Raw genomic sequence first — 21,370 nt, forward strand, 5'->3', positions numbered from 1 at the left:
GACAGCTGAGGGCTCTTTTTGGACATTTTCTGTTGCAGTCATTTCATTGTAATCTGTAAGACTCTCACGGGAGCTTTGGCAGAGTTTGGGCATGGGACAAGACAAAAAAGTGGCTGGAGAAGGAAGTTTAAAAGGGTCATGTCACTTAACTGAGTTTGAGATGTTTCCTTATGTCTAAGGGTGTTAATAGTTATCTCAATGTTTCAGCCAATGATTAAATCAGGTACTAATTTTGTCTTTTGAAAGAAATATAGTCATCACCACTTATCGGCAGAGAATACGTTTCAAGACCCCCAGGGCACATCTGTAACCTCACATAGTATCAAACCCTATATACATAATGGTTCTTCTATACAAACATGCCTGTGATGCAGTTTATTTTATAAAAGCACAGTAAGAGATTGGCAACTGCCTAGTAATAACAGGAAAATGAAAGTGAAGTTGCTCAGTCGTGTCCAACTCTTTACGGCGTCATGGGTTGCATCTTACTATGCTCCTCTGTTCATGGGGTTTCCCAGGCAAGAATTCTGGAGGAGGTGCCATTTCCTTCTTCAGCGGATCTTCCTGACTCAGGGATCAAACCTGGGTCTCCCAAATTGTAGGCAGACACTTTACCATCTGAGCCACAGGGAAGGTTAATAATAACATAGAACAATTATACAATATACTTTTATAAAAGTTTTGTGAATGCAGTCGCTATGTAAAATATATTGCTATACTAATTGAGTGATTTTTTTTTCTCCCTAACTAAGCACTTATTAAGCTCTGTGGCCATAACTTTTGCAGTTTGAGATTTGACAGCAATACTAACCCAGATTTACTTTCTCTTCTTGACATTCACCACAGATATTAGCAACCTCAGCATATAATTTTTTTTCTCTTTTTATATCAAATTGAAAACTTCAATCATTTTCACGTAAAGGTAGCACTTAATGGATTTTCTCTGGCATATCCAATGGACAGCATCACTCCACTTATGGTTTGGGGACATTATTGAGTACAATAAGAGTGACTTGGTCTTAAGCCCTGTGACATCTCAACAGTCATTGTGGTAACTGAGTGACAAACTGATGGGATGTGCAGGAGTAAGGAATGGTTCACATTCTTTGGCAGGAGGAAGCAGAGTGGTGTGAGATTCCAATTACACTCCTCAGAATTACCTGCAGTTTAAAAATGTACGAGTTACATATTTCTGGAGTTTTCCATTTAATATTCTTGGTGAACATCTGAGGGTTAACTAAACCACAGAGAGTGACACTGAATTAAGAGGGGATGACCTTTTTCTGATGATTGCTTTTAGGTGGAAAAAAAACTAGAAGGCGCCACTTGAAACCAAAAGTGATTGCAAATGGCCCATCTCTTCCCATGTGAGGAAGCACAAGCACCACCACAACCCGAGAAAAAAGACGACCATGTCCAAATCCAGAGATGAGGACGATGACGATGCTGAAGTCATCTTTGTTGGAGTGGAGCATGTCAGTGAGGATGCTGAAACCCTCTATGTTGGAGTGATTTCAACTTCAAAGCCAGTCATTTCTAACCTTTGAACAGAGTGACCAGGGACTCATCTTCAAGAAGAAAGAAGGGCCATGTGAGTCCAGATCCCTCCTGCACGTTGCAACCTGCAAATCTCATGACCTCAGCAACAGATCCAGCTGCCATTTCACCAGCTTCTGAGTCTGTATGGGGAGGAAAAGGCAGTTCTATTATTTCTGGGCCTTCGCCTAAACCTGATTATAAAATGAACTCTCCGGAAACTGTCCTTCACAATACAGGATTGCTCTCTCCGAGGCTTCACTGTCTCTCTGGAGCTGTTCTCTCATTAGGAGGCAAGGATGAAAGCCCTCTTAATTCAAAGCGAGGTCCCACTTCAGGTGTGAAATTTAAAAGGGGGAATTCCAAAAGACCCAGACTCGGTGATGGAATCCCAGGCAGACATCCCTCCATCATGGCCCCTCTAGGTATCTCTCCTACAAAAAAACACGATTATGACCTTGGAAGATTCCTCGACCTCACCGAGCCATGTTCATGGAGGGGCATCATTTTCACAGACTCATGCCAATGACCAGGCATGCTTCCATCTTATGGATCCAGAAAGAACATGTAATTTTGTAAGGGCTGGAGAAAATGGACTTTTTGACTCTTGCAAGTCAGAGCAAGACTGTTGACCCCATGATAGGAAATCTGATCATGCTACTATGACTTTTACTATGGCAGCATACAAGAGATGGCAGCCAGAACAGAAGACTCACACAGCCTTTAAATGCCTCAGCTGCTTTGAGAGTTCTAAAACATGTCGTTTATGACCAAACGTTGACAAGGTCAAGCCTCAGGAGAATGCAGGGATATCCTCAGGATGGACGACGTCAGCAAATGGACAAAGATAAAGAAAGAAATAAGGAAAGAATTACACGTGGTGACCAAGCTTCAGTGGGCGAGGCCTGTTTACTCCGTTTCCTCGAGGCTTTTATCCTTGAGTTATACATACAGCAAGGTGGAAAATGCAGAGTCAACTCAACATTCCATCAGTAATAACTTTTACGGATATCAGGTTCCTTCCTGCAAGAGTCTTACTTTTTGTACATTATCTTCTGGCCTGGAGGCCTGTTGATATTTTATGACCTCTTTTTGATAAAGATTGGCCATCCAGAACAATAATTGTTCCTTAAAGTGTTTCTTTGTAAATTCCTAGTCTGTGTTACCCTTAAAGTACAGAGTTACATTTTTATGGAGCAAAGAGTCAGTGGTTACAACAAAGAAAGAACTTATTAACTCAAAGTCTAATGTTTGCTAATGCTAAAGCTACTGCTTGGTATTTCTATATCTTAACTATATGCACTCCCAGGAACACAATTGATAAGGGATGTGAGAACTTGGCAGCAAGCATTGGCTCAACAATGTTACGAGAGTCTGGATCAATCTGCCAGGTAAGCTAGAATGCAAACAGGGGGGTTGAAAACACTCTTTTCCTGCCCAGGAGATTTATCAACTAGAGCTCTAAGGTAACTCTTTCCAGAGAAAGGTGGTTGGGTACAGCCCCTGTTAATGCTAAGAGTTGGTGAAAGGCATAAAATAGTAAGACAGACAGATTCTGGTTTTGGGTAGATGCTCCAGCAGGTCCAGGGGGTCCGTCGAGTCCTGAGGCCTTGCTTATCAGGACTCTTCCGCATGACCTTGTCATGGATGGGATGGCCCAGGGAGTCCTCGAGTTTTGCATGATCTTGTCATGGCTGGGATCTCCCGGGCTGGCTCCCAGCACCACTTGAGCAACCATCTGGAGCTTGAGAGGCAGAAGGGAGAACAGCTGGGAAACCCACACTACCTGCCAGCACTGCCACCGGCCAGTTTCCCACCTCGTTCCAGCTGCAGTGTCACCTTGAAAGTGTCCACGCTTCCTGGGAGCCCTCCACGGTCTGTAATATCTGTGAATTGTCCTTCAAAACAGATCAGGTTCTCTTACAGCACATGAAGAACAGTCACACACCTGGCAAAATGCCCTATGTGTGCCGTGTTTGCAATGACAGATTGCCAACCTTTGGCAATGCAGAGGCGTATTTTAGAACATGGTATGGAAACATGAACAATTTGCTTTGTCTGTTTTGCCTCGAAATTTCTAACTGGTGACATCCTTTGTAAATCACGCTTGGAGGCACTGGAACAGGAGGGTCTTTCCATGTTCCAAGTGCTGGCTACAGTATTTGAACCTGAAGGAAAAGACAGATAACCAAACCAAGAATCATCAATCATTCAAAAGGCCAGAGCAATTGCAAGGGTTGTCTCCTGAAACAGAGGTCATGATCCAAAGTTCAGTTCAGCTGGGACTGAGAGAGACAGCATCCACCATTGTGAGGAACACTGACTCCCAAGCACCACCCAGAAAAATTGCAAAGAAAATTGTCTGTGAACACAAAATATTCCAGACGTGTTGCAGCAAGGGATCTGGCTAAAAAATTATGTTCTACCCTCCTCCAGAAATTCAAAAAAAGCCCTATTGAGGTTCAGCCAGCTGTACATAAAGGCCCTGCCTGGCTTTTGTTGTTCAGTTGCTCAGTCGTGTCTGACTTCCTGTGACCCTATGAACTTCAGTATGCCAGGCTTCCCTGTCCATCACCATCTCCTGAAGCTTGCTCAAACACATTCCATTGAGTTGCTGATACCATCCAACCATCCCATCCTCTGTCATGCCTTCTGCTCCTACCTTCAATATTTCCCAGGATCAGGTTTTTTGTTTGTTTGTTGTTTGTTTGTTTCCCCAATGAGTTGACTCTTCCCATCAGTAGGCCAAAAGTATTGGAGCTTCAGCGTCAGTTCTTCCACGGAATATTCAGGGTTGATTTTCCTTAGGATTGACTGGTTGGATCTCCTTGCAGCCCAAGGGACTCTCAAGAGTCTTCTCCATTCTCCAGTACCACAGTTTGAAAAGATCAGTTCTTCAGCACTCAGCCTTCTTTATGATGGAGCTCTTCCATCTGCGTCTAATACTGGGAAAAACATAGCTTTGACTTTATGGACATTTGTTTGGCAAAGTAATGTGTTCTGTCTTTTAAAACATTGTATAGGTTTGTCATAGCTTTTATTCCAAGAGTGAGCATCTTTTAATTTCATGGCATCAGTAACCATCCACAGTTATTTTGGAGCCCAAGAAAATAAAGGCTAGTTTTACTGTAAATGAGATTGCACTTGTTTCATCTCTCTACTATCAAGTAGCTTTGAAATCTCCATGTTCCTTCCTGGCCACTCTGCTCCTCAAGCGAACCACTTCTCTGAACTCTAGCACCAGGGATTCACTTTTCTTGGTTTCAAATTTTAAATAAATAGAATCACACATTAGACTTTCTGTTCCCCTGGTCTTGGTATTCGTTTAAATAAGTGAGATGCCTTTGTATCCTTATTTTATGTAGCTGTGGAACATTCGCTTTCCTTGCTGGGTAGAATTCCCTTGGATGAATGGGCATAGACTTCTATGTCGATTTTACTGTGCCTGAAATTTGAGGCTCTTATTTTGGCTTTTTGAATAAGCTGCCTATGAACCTGTGTGCTTCTTTCACAGTAATTTCTCTAGGATAGCTATATCTGTATGTCCAGACTTGAGATTTTCTGATAACGCATGTGGTAGTTGTTTAGTTGCTAGGTGGTATTTAACTCTTACAAACCCATAGACTCTAGCCCACCAGGTTCCACTGTCCATAGCATTTCCCAGGCAAGAATACGATATGGGTTAGCATTTCCCAGGCAAGAATAAGATATGGGTTAGCATTTCCTTCTCCAGAGGATTTTCTTGACCCAGGATTCAAACCTGGATCTCCTCCATTGTAGGCAGATGTTACTGACTGAGACATTCTAATATGCAGGTACAGTCAAATGCTTTTTCCAAACTGATTGAAGCAATGTGTATTTCCACTAACGGTATGGACATTTCCATTCCAACCAAACACTTGGCACTGTCAGTCTGTTTCAGCATATAACTGAGCAGGACCCTTCAGGGTTTTCACAGTGACAGACCACTCCCCGCTCACCCCCCACCAATGTACCCTGTCTCTTATTTGTAGAAAATCTGTAGGTCCCAGACCTTCCATGAGTTTCAAAGAACAAATTTAATTAGCAGTGAAAAACTGCAGAATCAAGAAAAACATCAAGTAAGACAAACAATAATTTATTGTTGGGTAGTCATGTTCACTTTTTGCGATCCCATGGACTGTGGAACACCAGGCTTCTCTGTCCTTCACCATCTCCTGGACTTTGCTCAAGCTCAACTCCATTGAGTCCTGATGCCATCCAACCATCTCATTCTCTGTCATCCCCTTCTCCTCCTGCCGTCAATCTTTTCCAGTATTAGGGTGTATTCCAATGAGTCAGCTCTTCCCATAAGGTGGTCAAAGTATTGGAGATTCACTTTCAGTATCATTCCTTACAGTGCATATTCAGTGGTGATTTCCTGTAGGACTGACTGGCTTGATCTCACTGCCAGTCAAAGTGACTCTCAAGAGTCTTCACCAACACCACAGTTCAAAAGCATTGGCTCTTTCATGCTACACCGCCTTTATACTCCAAATCTTACACACATACATGACTAGTGGGAGAACCATAGCCTTGACTACCTGGACCTTTGTTGGCCAAGTAATGTCTCTGCTTTTTCATGTGCTTTCTAGGTTTGTACAGCTAGCATCTTTTAATTTCATGGCTGAAGTCACCATCTGCAGTGATTTTGGAGCTCAAGAAAATAAAGTCTGTCACTGTTTCCATGGTTTCTTCATCTATTTGCCATGAAGTGATGAGACCTTTAACTGTATGGACCACAGCACTGTGTGGAAAATTCTTAAAGAGATGGGATGCCAGACCATCTGGCCTACCTCCTGAGAAATCTGTATGCAGGTCAAGAAGCAACAGTTAGAGCTGGACATGGAACAAGTGACTGGTTCCAAATCCGGAAAGAAGTGCAACAGGCTTATATACTGTTGCCCTGCTTATTTAACTTAAATGCAGAGTACATCATGAAAAACACTGGGCTGGATGAAGCACAATCTGGAATCAAGATTGCTGGGAGAAATAGCGACAACCTCAGATATGCAGATGATGCCACCCTAATGGCAGAAAATGAAGAGCTTCTTGACGATGGAAAAAAAGGAGAGTGAAAAGGCTGGCTTAAAACTCAACATTCAAAAATTGAAGATTGTGACATCTGGTCCCATCACTTTATGGCAAACTAACGGTGAAAACGTGAAAATAACAGCAGGTTTTATTTTCTTGGACTCCAAAATCACTGTGGATGGTGAATGTAGCCACAAAATTAAAGGCAGCTAGCTCCTTGGAAGAAAAGCTATGACAAACATAGACAGTATTAAAAAAAACAAAAACAAAAACAAAACAACAACTAAGGCATCACTCTGCTGACCAAAGTTCTTATAATCAAAGCCATGGTGCTCAAACAGTAAGGAATACACTTGCAATATGTGAGACCTGGGTTTGATCATGGGAAGGAGATCCCAGTAGTCCAGTGGAAATACTCAGTGCTCCCAAATTAGGGCGTCCAAGTTCATCCCCCAGTCAGGGTATTAAATCCCACATACTGCAACTAAAAATGCCACATGTGACAATTAAAATTCCTGCTCCCACATACTACAATGAAGATTGAAGAGCCCTTGTGCTGGAACTAAGACCAAGCACAGCCAAGTAAATGAATAAATATTTGAAAGAAACAAAGAAAAATATATGAGAATCCCTGTTAGTTCAGCAGTTAGGACTTTACGCTTTCACTGCCAATGGCCACGGTTCAACACCGGGTTGTGGAACTAAGATCCCACATGTTCTATGGCATGACCAAACAAACACCCACAAAAATAATTGACGACGACAGAACTCCCAAAGTTTGAAAATGAAGCAATATAACTGCAAACAGGCTGAGGGTAGAGTAAAGATTGCCAGGAACCCAAAGTGCAAACGTGGCACCTCTATACTTCACAAGCATCTTTAATGCTGTGGTTTAGCTCCTCCTACTCCTGCTTCTAAACCTAAATAATTTATTTCTCCTAAGAGAAATTGTTATGGGAAAAACATTATTTGAACTGAATATCAAAAACAGCACATTTTTGAGACAGAGTTAAATCAATTTCATGTGTTAATATGCATTACATTTGAGAAGAAGAAAGCTCGGCAAAACAATGACCTAAGTCAGTGCTATTCACAGACATTTCTGCAGCAATAGAAATTTTTTTTTTTAATAATTGTTACATGTATTCCCTGATAAGGATGATCAGCTTTTCACATGTATAAATGCTTATGTTTCTTTTCGGTGAGGTGTTCTGTTTATATCCTTTATCTGAATATTCAGATGGAGTGTTCATCTAGGAGGTTTTCTCTCCTTTTTTTTTTTTTTTTGCCTTGCTGTGAGGATTAAGGGATCTTAGATTTTCAACCAGGGATTGTCTCTCTGCCTCCTGGAGTAGAAACACAAATCTCTAACAACCCGTTCACTAAGGAATTCTCCATAAAAAATATTTTCTATGTCCTTGTCTAATACGCCACTTTGCAAATGTTAAAATGTAGTCAGTGTGACTGAGTTATTAAATCTTTGTGTGTGCTCAGGGGCTTCAGTCTGTCCAACTCTTTGTGACCCCATCAGTGTAGCGCACCAGGCTCCTCTGAACCCACATCTTTTACATCTAATGTATTGGCAGGCAGGTACTTTACCACTAGCACCAACTGGGAAACCTATTAAATCTTTACTTTAATTAATTTAAAATTAAAAGATATGGCTAGAAGCTAGAACCAGATCTTCCTTACAAAGGAGTTTCAATTAACTTGTATACTCAGTAATTTGTGTATCTCTTAGATCTTTTCCTCAAGATGAGATTCCATGCCCCTCCCTAAATGTACGCTGCTTTTAGTGGCTTGTTTCCAAGAACAGAATATGTCAGTAGGAAGGAGACAACTCTAGAGCAGAGGAACTAGTGGTAAGTCATATTGATAGTATGAATCCTTGATGGGAAGTGATGAGAAAGATATTTTGCCTTGGAAGTATAGTTCTAAAATTATACAAACCCCAGGGCAATCAGGAGAAAACATACCAAACCCATATAGAGAGTCATTCTGCAAAATACCTGTCCCTGAAGGACTCCTGAAAACTGTCAAAAGTCATGAAAAACAAGGAAAGTTTAAGAAACTGCTATAGACCAGAGTAAGCTAAGGGAGGTATCTGTAGCTTTTAGCTATATATTCTCATGCAGTTCAGTATCCTATATGAGAATATGACACTAGGAAAGAACATTTGTGGAAAAACTGGTAAAATCTGAGAAAACCCTGGAAGTTAGTTAAAGGTACCCTACTGAAAGATGCTGGAATAATTGTGAAGCATAAAGGAAGTCATTTCACATATATACATTTCAGACATTGCATGTGTTTTCTCTACATAACACCCACTTCATTTTGACTTCACTGAGATGGAAATCTGAAGTACGGTGTATGCTTAAGTGAATGGAAATCTTCAAATACAAACGATCAATACTATTTAGACTGTGTCATCTGACTATAATGCAATAATGAGAAATTGACCAAGAAGCATCTTTTAAAATGCCATTCACTTGGAAAATAGAAATATCTATATTAACACATAACATATGTCTCTATGGAATTTTCCTGCAAGAATCCTGGAGCAGATTGCCATTATTTTCTCCAGGGGATCCTCCTGACCCAGGTTCGAACCCAGGCCTCTTGTGTCTCCTGCATTGGCTGGAAAATGATTTACCAGTTGAGTGACCAGGGAAGCCCATGCAATATATAGTCTTGTCTTTAGAAGAGAATATTAGGATATACTTGGAAGTGAATGATAATGAACAGTCTATTCGCAAAAATTGTGGGACACAGTTAAATTTGTACGGAGAAACAATGGAAACAGGAACAGACTTTATTTTCTTGGGTCCAAAAGGATTGTGGATGGTGAATGCAGCCATGAGCTTAAAAGCTATGTGGCCCTTGGAAGAAAAGCTATGACAAACCTAGACAGCATATTAAAAAGCAGAGACATTTCTTTGCTGACAAAGTCCATCTAGTCACAGCTATGGTTTTTCCGGCAGTCATGTATGGATGTGACAGCTGGACTATAAAGAAGGTGGAGTGCTGAAGAATTGATGCTTTTGAACTGTGGTGTTGGAGAAGACTCTTGAGAGTCCCTTGGACAGCAAGATCCAACCAGTCAATCCTAAGGGAAATCAACTCTGAATATTCACCGGAAGGAATGATGCTGAATCTGACAATCCAATAGTTTGGCCACCTGATGTGAAAAGCCAAGTAATTGGAAAAGACCTTGATGCTGGGAAAGACTGAGGGCAGGAGAAGAAGTGGGCAGCGAAGAATGAGATGTATGGATTGTATCACCAACTCAATGGGCATGAGTTTGAGCAAACTCGAGGAGCCACTGAAGGACAGGGAAGCCTGGTGTGCTGCATGCAGTCCATGGTGTTGCAAAGAGTCCAACGTGACTGAGGGGCTGAACAACAACAGCAAATTAAGGTAAATGTATAGCATTAGATATAAGAGAAATGAGAGCTACAAATAGTTATCTCAAAAAGTCGTAATGATGAGCAACAGAACAAACTTATAGCGATGTGAAGGAATGAAATTAGTAAAGAATGAAAAATGAATATAATAGAGAAGAAAATATTGTAACAAAACCAAAACTTTATTCTCCCATATGACTACTAGGAGACTCCAGCAGAACAGGGCCTTTAAAAAAGACTCTGTGAAGGGCCAAAAAAGAAATATTTTAGGCTTTGTGAATATGATCATTGGTGATTAATTAAGTTTTCAGCCATAGATAATAACCAAAGAAACTGGCAAGTCCGTGTTCCAACTTTAAGGACTCCGAAAACTGAATTTCACACAATTTTCATGTCAGAAAATAAAATTCTTTTCGGTTTTCCTCAGCCATTGAAAGTCTAAAGCTCTAAAATTTAAAAAAAAAGAAAAAGAAAAAGAAGAAAAAGTAAAGCTCATTCTCAGCTCACAATAGACAGTGAAAAAACAGGGGCAGGCTTCCCTGCCTTGATTGAAATGTAATTCCAAGAGAAGGGGCTTCAAGATCCACTGTATGGTCAAGTTCCTTAAGCAAAGAACTTGCTTAAGGGAGGTCACCCCTGAGGGCTGTGAGTGCTGGACACCATCACTGGACTCCCCTGGTAGACTCGGAGGCCGTTCTCAGCCCTGTGCCCTGAGGACTGTACTATCTGGTTTTTCTTCGCCTTTGGTGAGCTGAGCAATCTTGACCCAAGACTCTTCAGATTCAGATTTAGCCTGACCACGCCCACAGCAGGTGCCTTTACAGGGTGGTGGGTGGGGGGAGGGTTCAACGCCCGCACATGCACCCATCTCGGCCTCGCGGCCAATCAGATTGCAGGCGCCGACACCTGGTAGCCAGCCATCGGAGGCAGCCCATACGCCGGTAGGGGGAGCTGAGGCGGCGCCCCAGACCTGAGGAGACGCCCCAGACCTGAGGAGACCTCGTCCGCTCAGGCTCGCCTCCTCACACTTAATCCAGGAACTGTTTAGGGCAGGTGAGCCGCAGGCAGTTCTGACTCCTCCGCCAACTGGGACAGGTAAGGACTGGAGAGTGGTTCAGCCAAAGCGGTGCCTGAGGGAGGCTAAAGGGAGGGTTTCTCGGGGCCCCACTCGCATCAAGAATTGCTCGGCGGGGGCGGCTGGTGAGGGCCCGCCGGCCCTCAGGAGGGAGCGTGTGTGGCAGGACCCACAGGCCTCAGGCTCCTTTCGCCCTCTCCCCTCTCTAGTCTGGGCGGGCTCTGCCCTCCAGCAGCTTTCCTGCCCCTGGGGTGGGACAAGCCAGCTCCTGGAAAGGGCGTCTTAGGCCCCTGGCCCCCGGGACCACCCTCAGCCTTCTTGTGGAACCTAATGTATTTAAACACACATACACAAATCTTCACGGCCCAAACCGGTTCTGCACCTAGGCACAGTCAGGCGGGCGCTGGGAAAAAAAAAAAATCCATCTAGTGGATTCTTCACTGCCCTGTTGTTTTGGTCGTTTTCCTGTTTCCTCTGCCTCTCCTCGGACTCCAGGGCTGCCCCGTCCCTGGGGTCCCAGAGATTCAAGCCTTTGGTTCGGGAAATTGGCAGATGAGGTATTTGTTTTTTTGTTACTGAGAGAAGGGAGGGGGGAGGAAGAAGCTCAGGGAAAAAGGAGTTCAATCACTTGCTCTGGTTGAGTGTGAGATGCCTGGTGAGCATCCATAGGGTAGGACCAGGTAGGGCCTGGGGGGATAGAATGTTCCGGAACAGGTGACTCACCCTGACCTTTCCCTCTGCTCATCCCCAGGGTGTGACCGTTTGCTACCTGGAGGTCTCAAGCGCTCAGGTTTTCAGTGGGCCCCTGAGGTAATGTGAAAGACATCTTTACAATAAGGGACAAAGTGTGGCTTTCTTACTTTCCGTTTTTCTCTGTTCATTCGTGGGCTGACACGTTGCTGTTGAGAGAGAGTATTCCTGATAGGGGATTACCTGACCCTGATTGCTGGTGCTGACTTCAGGGCAATCATGGTTTCAGGTTTGCAACTTTCTGAGTGGCAACCTTAAAAACAGGCAGGGTGACTTGCTTTCTCCTGCCTTCTTGAAAGAAAAAAAGTAAGAGCACCATGGGTCTTAAGCTGTGTAGAGCTGACTCCTACCACTTGGTGAGGCTAAAATGGGGCAATGCACATATCCTAAGGTTTTAGCTACGAAAAGAAAGCAATGCAGGTGTAGGGGTTCCCTGGGGGCCTGGTGATTAGTATTCTGGGCTTTCACTGCAGTGGTCTGGATTCAATCTCTGGTCAGGGAACTGGGACCCCACAAGCCAAGCATCATGGCCAAATGAATAAATGAATCAAGTGGTTCATTCAGAGAAAATGTGTTGTGATTTAACATGTTCACGTGGGATTACTTGCTCATTTCTGTACCCAAGGGCTTTATTTCATTAAGTAAGTGAACTCCACTGGATGGGGGCGAGGCACCATCTGAGTTGATTTCATGCGAGTAAACAAGATCATAGGTAGCTCTATGCCCAGCAACTTGTGCCTACAGCTGTTTTGTATACTTATCTTGCTGGTACAGCTTTGAACTTTGCAGCTTGTTTTGTTTTGGTCACAACATGTGGCTTCATAGGCTATTAGTTACCCAACCAAGGATTGAACAGAGGATCCTGGCAGTGAGAGGGCTGAGTCCTAAGCAAACCACTGGACTGCCAGGCAACTCCTGTTTTTCGGTGCTTTGGTTTGTTTTGCGTGTGTGTGTGTGTGTGTGTGTGTGTGTGTGTGTGTAATTTTTGCTCTATTTATAGGAGAATTCCATGTGTAAGTATGATGTAAATGGTATTATAACTTGAAATGTTTGTGTTGTACATATGATCTCAAAAGTGAATAATTTGAAACAACTTAACACTTGTTATCTCTTGGCCCAGGATCTCTCCTGAGGTAGCAGTCAAGCTTTTGTCTGGCTTGGCAACCTCTGAAGACTTAGCTTGTTGAATCTAAGCTCTCTAACTTGGCTGAACTCATGAAGCCTCAGTTCCTCCTTCTGTGGGCCTCTGCAAGGGGCTTCTCTTGTGGAGGCTGCTGTCTTTTCTCAGAATGAGCGATTCAGGAAAGCACTTGGCACCCATGATAAAGTGAAGAGTCTTTTTTCAGATGTTACACACCTTCACTTTTGTATTTGCTTAGTCTCCCAGATCAACCCTGTGATAGATTGAGAGAGAACTACATAGGGGTGGGAATATCAGGAGATTCGGTTCACTTGAAGGCTGGTTACCATACCCATTAATCCACCATGCCAGCGTTTTTTTAAAATGATCTCAGTTCTGTTATTGTGAGCAAATTATTTCGCTTGTGTACTCTTCTTGTGTGCTGCTACTGCTGCTAAGCCGCTTCATTCGTGTCCGAGTCTGCAGTCTCATGGACAGCAGCCCACCAGGCTCCCTCGTTTCTGGGATTCCCCAGGCCAGAACACTGGAGTGGGTTGCCATTTCCTTTACCAATGCATGAGAGTGAAAAGTGAAAGTGAAGTCATTCAGTTGTGTCCTACTCTTCGAATCCGCATGGACTGCGGCCTACCAGGCTCCTCCGTCTGTGGGATAGATGTTTTTTCCTGGAACTCTCTTGCTTTTTCCATGATCCAATGCATATCAGCAATTTGATCTCTGGTTCCTTTTCCTTTTCTAAAACCAGCTTGAACATCAAGAAGTTCACGGTTTACATATTGCTGAAGCCTGGCTTGGAGAATTTTGAGCATTACTTTACTAGCGTGTGAGATGAGTGCAGTTGTGCGGTAGTTTGAGGATTCTTTGGCATTGCCTTTCTTTGGAATTGGAATGAAAACTGACCTTTTCCAGTCCTGTAGCCACTCTGAGTTTTCCAAATTTGCTGGCATAGTGAGTGCAGCACTTTCACAGCATCATCTTTCGGGATTTGAAATAGCTCTACTGAAATTCCATCACCTCCACTAGCTTTCTTGGCAGTGATGCTTTCAAAGGCCCACTTGACTTCACATTCCAGGATGTCTGGCTCTACATGAGTGATCACACCATCGTGATTTTCCTTGTGAAGATCCTTTTTGTACAGTTCTTCTATGTATTCTTACCATCTCTTCTTAATATCTTCTGCTTCTGTTAGGTCAATACCATTTCTGTCCTTTATCGAGCCCATCTTTGCATGAAATATTCCCTTGGTATTTCTAATATTCTTGAAGAGATCTCTAGTCTTTCCCATTCTGTTTGTTTCCTCTCTTTCTTTGCATTGATTACTGAAGAAGGCTTTCTTATCTCTTCTTGCTATTCTTTAGACCTCTGCATTCAGATGCTTATATCTTTCCATTTCTCCTTGCCTATTGACTTCTCTTCTTTTCACAGCTATTTGGAAGCCTTCCTCAGACAGCCATTTTGCTGTTTTGCATTTCTTTTCCATGGGGATGGTTTTGATCCTTGTCTCTTGTACAATGTCATGAACCTCATTCCATAGTTCATCAGGCACTCTATCTATCAGATCTAGGCCCTTAAATCTATTTCTCACTTCCACTGTATAATCATAAGGGATTTGATTGAAGTCATACCTGAATGGTCTAGCGGTTTTCCCTGCTTTCTTCAATTGCAATCTGAATTTGGTAATAAGGAGTTCATGATCTGAGCCGCAGTCAGCTCCCGGTCTTGTTTCTGGTGACTGTATAGAGCTTCTCCAACTTTGGCTGCAAAGAATATAATCAATGTGATTTCTGTATTGATCATCTGGTGATCATGTGTAGAGTCTTCTCATGTGTTGTTGGAAGAGGATGTTTGCTATGACCAGTGCATTTTCTTGGCAAAACTCTATTAGTCTTTGTGTTGCTTCATTCTGCATTCCAAGGCCAATTTGCCTGTTACTCCAGGTGTTTCTTGACTTCCTACTTTTGCATTCCAGTCCCCTATAATTAAAAGGACACCGTTTTTTGTGTGTTAGTGCTACAAGGTCTTGTAGGTCTTCATAAAACCCCTCAGCTTCAGCTTCTTCAGCATTACTGGTTGGGGCATAGACTTGGATTATTGTGATATTGAATGGCTTGCCTTAGAGATGAACAGAGATCATTCTTTCGTTTTTGAGATTGCATCCAAATACTTGATTTCGGACTTTTTTGTTGACCATGATAGCTACTCCATTTCTTCTGAGGGATTCCTGCCCGCAGTAGTAGGTATAATGGTCATCTGAGTTAAATTCACCCATTCCAGTCCATTTTAGTTCACTGATTCCTAGAATGTCGACTTTCACTCTTGCCATTTCCTGCTTGACCACTTCCAATTTGCCTGGATTCATGGACCTGGCATTCCAGGTTCCTATGCAATTTTGCTCTTTACAGCATCGGAACTTGCTTCTATCACTAGTCACATCCATTGCTAGGTATTGTTTTTGCTTTGGCTCCATCCCTTCATTCTTTCTAGAGTTATTTCTCCACTGACCTCCAGTAACATATTGGGCACCTACTGACCTGGGGAGTACCTCTTTCAGTATCCTACCATTTTGCCTTTTCATAATGTTCATGGGGTTCTCAAGGCAAGAATACCGAAGTGCTTTGCCATTCTGTTTTCCAGTGGACCACATTCTGTCCGGCTTCTCCACCATGACCTGCCTTCCTTGGGTTGCCCTGCGGCCATGGCTTGGTTTCATTGAGTTTGAAAAGGCTGTGGTCCTAGTGTGATTAAAATGACTAGTTTTCTGTGAGTATGGTTTAGTGTGTCTGCCCTCTGATGCCTTCTTGCAACACCTGCCATCTTACTTGGGTTTCTCTTACCTTGGACGTGAGGTATCTCTTCACGGCCATTCCCGCAAAGCACAGCCACTGATCCTTACCCTGGGTGAGGGGTATCACCTCCCACTGCCCTTCCTGACTTTCAACGTGGGATGGCTCCACTACCCTCATTCAAACCAGACATTGTTACATAGGATCAGAAGATAGGCTGGACCATTGTACTCCCAACACTGAAATTTCATAAAGGTATTTTTGCATTTTTTCAAATTATTTTAATAGTAACACATTAAATTTACATATTGGGTTAGTTTTTGCCTTACATCAGCAAGAGTACGTCACCAGTACACATGTGTTCCCGCATCCAGAACCTTCCTCCCACCTCACTCCCCAGACTATTGCTCTTTGTTGTCCCAGAGTACTGGTTTTGGGTGCCCTGTCTCACACACTGAACTTGCACCAGTCATCTTTTTATGTATGGTAATGTACATGTTTCAATGCTATTCACTCAAATCATCCCACCATTTCCCTCTCCACAGTCTGTTCTTTCCATCTCTATCTCTTTTGCCACCCTGCATGTTGGATCATCATGACCATCTCTCCAAATTTCATACATATGCATTCCTACACAGGACCTGTATTTCTCTTTTTGACTTTACTTCATTCTGTAGAGGAGGCTCCTGTTTCACCCACCTCTCTAGAATTGACTCAAATGCATTCCTTTCCACAGCTGAGTAATAGTCCACCATGTATATATACCACCACTTTCTTATCCATTCCCCTGCAGTGGATATCTAGATTGCTTCCATGCCCTAGCTATAGTAAATAGTCGTGTGCTGGGAGCCAGCACGGGAGATCCCACCCATGACAAGGTCATGTGGAAATGAACTGTTAAGCAAGGTTTCAGGACTCGAGGGTCTCCCTAGACCTGCTCGAGCATCTACCCCCAAACCAGAATCTGTCTTACTATATTGTGCCTTTCACCAACTCTCCTGACATACAGGGGGCTATCCACAACCACCTTTCTCTGGAGTCAGTCAGCTTAGGGTTTTAGCTAATAAGTCTCCTGGACATGAGTGGAATATTTCAAATCAAACCCCCACTGTTAGCATTCTAGCTTGCTGGACAGGTTTATCCAGACTCTTGCAGCTACGCATATGTTTGTTCACAGCCTCCCAACTGTGAGAAGCACGGGAAGCCTAAACGTAGAGCGTTTCAAAGAATTAAAAGTTATTAGAGTAGTGCTGGCGTAGGATTTCATTGTTGGGCCAAAGCTTGTTGCTAAGTTCCCATATCTTTTATCCATTGGACACCTGTGAGTGCATTAGTTAACATAGTTGTAATGTAAGTAGAACAAGTGTAGCCTTGAAATTCACCACATCAGACCTTTGAGCTAATTGGTTCTTTCTTTCTTGTAACTCACTGGACCTTTCCTCCATGAAAAATGTAATTTAATACTTTCTGAGGCTGACATAGATTAGAAATATAAAGAAAACACATTTCAAGGGAAAATAAGTTTTCTGGTTGAAGAGCCTTTATCTAAAGAGGGTCATAAGATGTTCACAAGCCTCCAAGGCCAGAATATAATGTACACAATATTGTTTATCAGAAAGGTATGCAGAAAAAAAATCGTGGTTTTGATAAAGGCAAAACAGATGTAATGTTTGGGCTGACTCTGCATGACTTTGCATCTGTCATTTCCCTCTGTGTACAACTTAACATATAAAAGTCCCTTTTGAAAGTAAAAGAATGTGCCTTGCTCACCAAAGAAGCTTGGTCACCCCGTGTTTTTATTTTTTTCTCTTTCTTTCTTTCTCTCTCCCTTTCCCTCCCTCTCTTTTTCAGGCTGATGCCTTTGAACACAGAAGCTCCCTCTTGCCTGGCCAAGGAATAACTGCCTCTTTCTCTCCTCTGTTTTCTTATCTACAACATTCTTTCCTTGTCTCTCTGTATATCATTCGCCATTTCTCCTGAGGGTTTGCCTGGATCCTGCATGTGCTGGACCCCGGCAATCGTGAGATGAATAGTGGCGTACATGTGTCTCTTTCAGTTTTGCTTTCTTGGGGTGTATGCTTGGGTGATTGCTGGTCATAAGACAGTTCCATTTCGAGGTTTTTAAGAAATCATATGGTTTATTGTGGCTATACCAGTTTTCATTCCTAGCAACAGTGTAAGTTGGTTACCTTTTCACTCCCTCTCCAGTGCTTCTTGTTTGAGACTTTGGGAGATGGTCCTTGGGATCAGTGTGAGATGACATCTCATTGTTGTATTGACTGTCATCACTCTGATAATGAGTGACGTGGAGCGTGTGTCCTGTGTTCAGTAGCCATCTGTATATGTTTCTCTAGAGAAATGTCTATTTAGTTCTTTCACCCACTTTTTTGGTCGGGTTGTTTATTTTTCTGGTATTGAGTTGCATGAGCTGCTTGTATATGTGGGAGATTAACTCTTGGGCAGTTTTTGATTTGTTGTAATTTGCTCCAGTTCTGAAGCCTGTCTTTTCACCTTGCTTATACTTTCCTTCACTGTGCAGAAGCTTAAAATTTAAATTGGTCACTGTTGTTTCCTTCTGTGTTTATTTCCATTACTCTGGGAGGTGGGTCACCTGAGGAGAAGATCTTGCAGTGATTTCTGTCAGAGAGTGTTCCGCCTATGTTTTTCTCTAAGAACATTATAGTTTCTGGTCTTCCACTTAGGTCTTTAATCCATTTTGCATTTGCTTGTGTGTGTGCCATTAGCAAACATTTCATTCTTTTAATGTGGTTGAACCTGTTTTCCAAGATGCGCTTGTTCAAGAGGTTGTCTTTGCTCCATTGCATATTGATGCCTCCTCTGTCAAAGACAATGGAGGCCGTGGGTGTGCGTCTTCGTCCCTGGACTCCCTATTTTGTTCCATGGATCTGTATATCTGTCTTTGGCTCAGGACCTTATAATCTTGATGATTAGCTTTGTGGTATAGTCTGAAGTCAGGAAGTCTGATTCCTCCGTTTCCATTGTTTCTCAAGAGTGATTTCCTCATTGGAGGTGTTTTATGTTTCCACAAAAATTGTGAATTATTTGTTCAAGGTCAGTGAAAAACACCGTTGGTGTTTGATAGGGATTTCACAGTTGAATATGAGAATATCAATGTGAACGAACATAGTGATAGATTGCCTCGAGGTGCACACTCATGGTCACTATATTGATTCTTCTGATCCAAGAACATGGTACACTTCTTCATCTATTTGTGTGATCTTTGATTTCTTTCACCATGGTTTTATGGTTTTCTGTACCAGGTCCTTGCTTTCTTTAAGTGAACACATTCCTAAATATTTGATTCTCTTCCCTGGATGGTGAATGAGATACTTTCCTCAAGTTCTCTTTCTTGCTTTTCATGCTAGTGTATCAGAATAAAAGGGATTCCTGAGTATTCATTTTGTATCCTGCAGCTATACTCTATTCATTGATTAGCTCAAGTAATTTTCTGCTGACATCCTTATTGTTCGCTGTGTAGAGGGTCATGTCATCTTCTAACACTATTTTTTTTTCTTCCAATCTGTATTCTTTTATTTCCTTTTTCCCTGATTGCTATGTCTAGGACTAACTTAAAAACTAACTCCAATGTGTTTTTCACCTCAGAAGAGCTTACTGATGAATTACGAAGCACTGAGAAATCTCAGTTCTACCAGATTCCCGCAATAAAATCATGAAGATCTTCAGGAGTTAGGGGTAAATTTTAGGTGGCGGGGAAGCAGAATCTGTTAAGTATTTAGAAATCTATATCATCATCCAATTAGTCTGGAATACTTGTAGTCTTTCCTTTGTTTCAGAAGCTTCTAGAGCCCTAAGAGTAATGCAGGGCTTTCTAACTGAAACCAAGAAACTCAACAAGAGCTTATCAAACTCTTCACAGTGCACATTAGAAAAATTGTGTTAGTGTGCTGTTAAAAGTTGTGAGCTTTATAGCCAAATTAAAGAATGGGAAAGGCACCTTCAAGATGATTGTGCTGAAGATCCTGCTAAAACAGGTGAGGCTACAGCGCAAGGGACAGGGGAGGCGTGGGAGACCCCTGAATGAAGTGTGGTCCGAGGCAGAGGCAGGCTCCAAAGGCACAGCTGAGAAGAGTCCCTTAGGGCCACAGCTGTGATTGTCACAGCCATGACTTTGGGTGTCTCCCTCAGGCCTGCATCTGGGGAGGATCAGCACCTGAGGCCTCTAGGTCAGGAATGACGAGAGGCAGTACACCAGAGCAGCCACCAGAGACAGTTATTGTTGTAAATGTGGATGATCCCAGGAAACAGCTGAGAGAGCGGGAGTCCAAGACCCATGCCGTCAGTCAGAGCCCCTGTAGTTGCTCTCACTAGTGCAATGCCAAGGCACGAGGTGGTCCACCAGCAAAGAGGAACTGGAAGGGGCTGCTCTTCTCATCTGCTCTGAGTGCCAGACAAATTCAGACACATGCCTGCCATCTGCTGTGAAGACAGGGAGCAGGTCAGAGACCTAGGGCTTTCTTGCTGAAGACACATACACACACATATACTTGCACACATACACATGCGCACCACCCCCTTGCTTGAAGATGCAGTGTGCCACAGGGACTGCAAATGGTGACATGATAAGCAGTGACATTACACTACCCAGCACACACAAGTCAGGAGGAGGAGAGTAGCGGTCAGAAACAACCCCTGCTTGGGGGATGCAGACCACCTCAGATGCAGAACACCACAAGGAACCCAGAGCCACGAGTGTGTCTGATGGTATGGCAGGGCCTGAGGTCATGAGTGGTGGCTGGGCAAGTGGAAGTACCAAGCATCCTTGGAAATTCCTATTCCAGTGTGCTTCTTCCACTCAAGACTAGGTTGCTGTTGGCTCTTCTGGCCCTGTTGGCTCTTCTGGCCCCAGCATGTGGCCTGCATGGCTCCTTGACCTCAAGCAGATTATGAACCACGCTCAAGTTTCTGTCATGATCAGCAACCAAGATAAAGACTTTCTTAACTACAAGATCGACTTGAAGGTCAGTGTGGAGAATGAGGGCATGTGGGGTGGGACTTTGGGAGTTGGGGCAATCATGTTATCTATGTTCATGTGATGTAAGAATGTGCAGAGTTTTGTGGAAACTTAATGCCTGCCTGGGAGGCAAGCTGAGGCACCTAGAAGCTTGCACCTTTACCCTCATCCCTGTCCTAGAAGGTGCAGGGGCGGAGCCATCCAAGGTCCAACGCAAGGTGATCTTTTCCTTTGGGGAAACTCCTACTTCTGGAACATGGTGATCATTAAGGAGTATTACCTTGACATCACTGGTAAGACATGGCTTCATGGAGGTGTAGGTGTGTAAAGGGATGGATGATCCACCTGCGGAATCCACCCCTGTGTTCCCTGTCTTTCTAGGCACGTTATTCCACTCCACTCCACTGGTTCTTGGACTTTGAATGAGGAGCACCCAGCTGCAGGCTGTATATCAGGAGTCTTAAATTTCTCAACGGGTTGTCAGGCCACAACTGCCCAGAATCGAACAGGATTGCTGAGGTGGGGTTGCTTTGGGCTTGCATACAGTTGATGACTGATGTTGGAGTTCTTGGATGCTCATGAGAGTGTTTGGGCCTGGTCAGCCCTGGGTTGACCTTGCTTGTGTTGCCAGCAGATCAT

The 21,370-nt window shown here is 43.2% G+C and overlaps 1 pseudogene; it reads left to right on the top strand.

Moving 5' to 3' along the window:
• Nucleotides 1–1,348: 1,348 nt before the first annotated feature.
• On the top strand, nucleotides 1,349–20,055 carry LOC108634896 (annotated as a pseudogene).
• Nucleotides 20,056–21,370: the final 1,315 nt, after the last annotated feature.

Source organism: Capra hircus, unplaced genomic scaffold, assembly GCF_001704415.2.
Source record: "Capra hircus breed San Clemente unplaced genomic scaffold, ASM170441v1, whole genome shotgun sequence".
Taxonomy (NCBI): Eukaryota; Metazoa; Chordata; class Mammalia; order Artiodactyla; family Bovidae; genus Capra; species Capra hircus.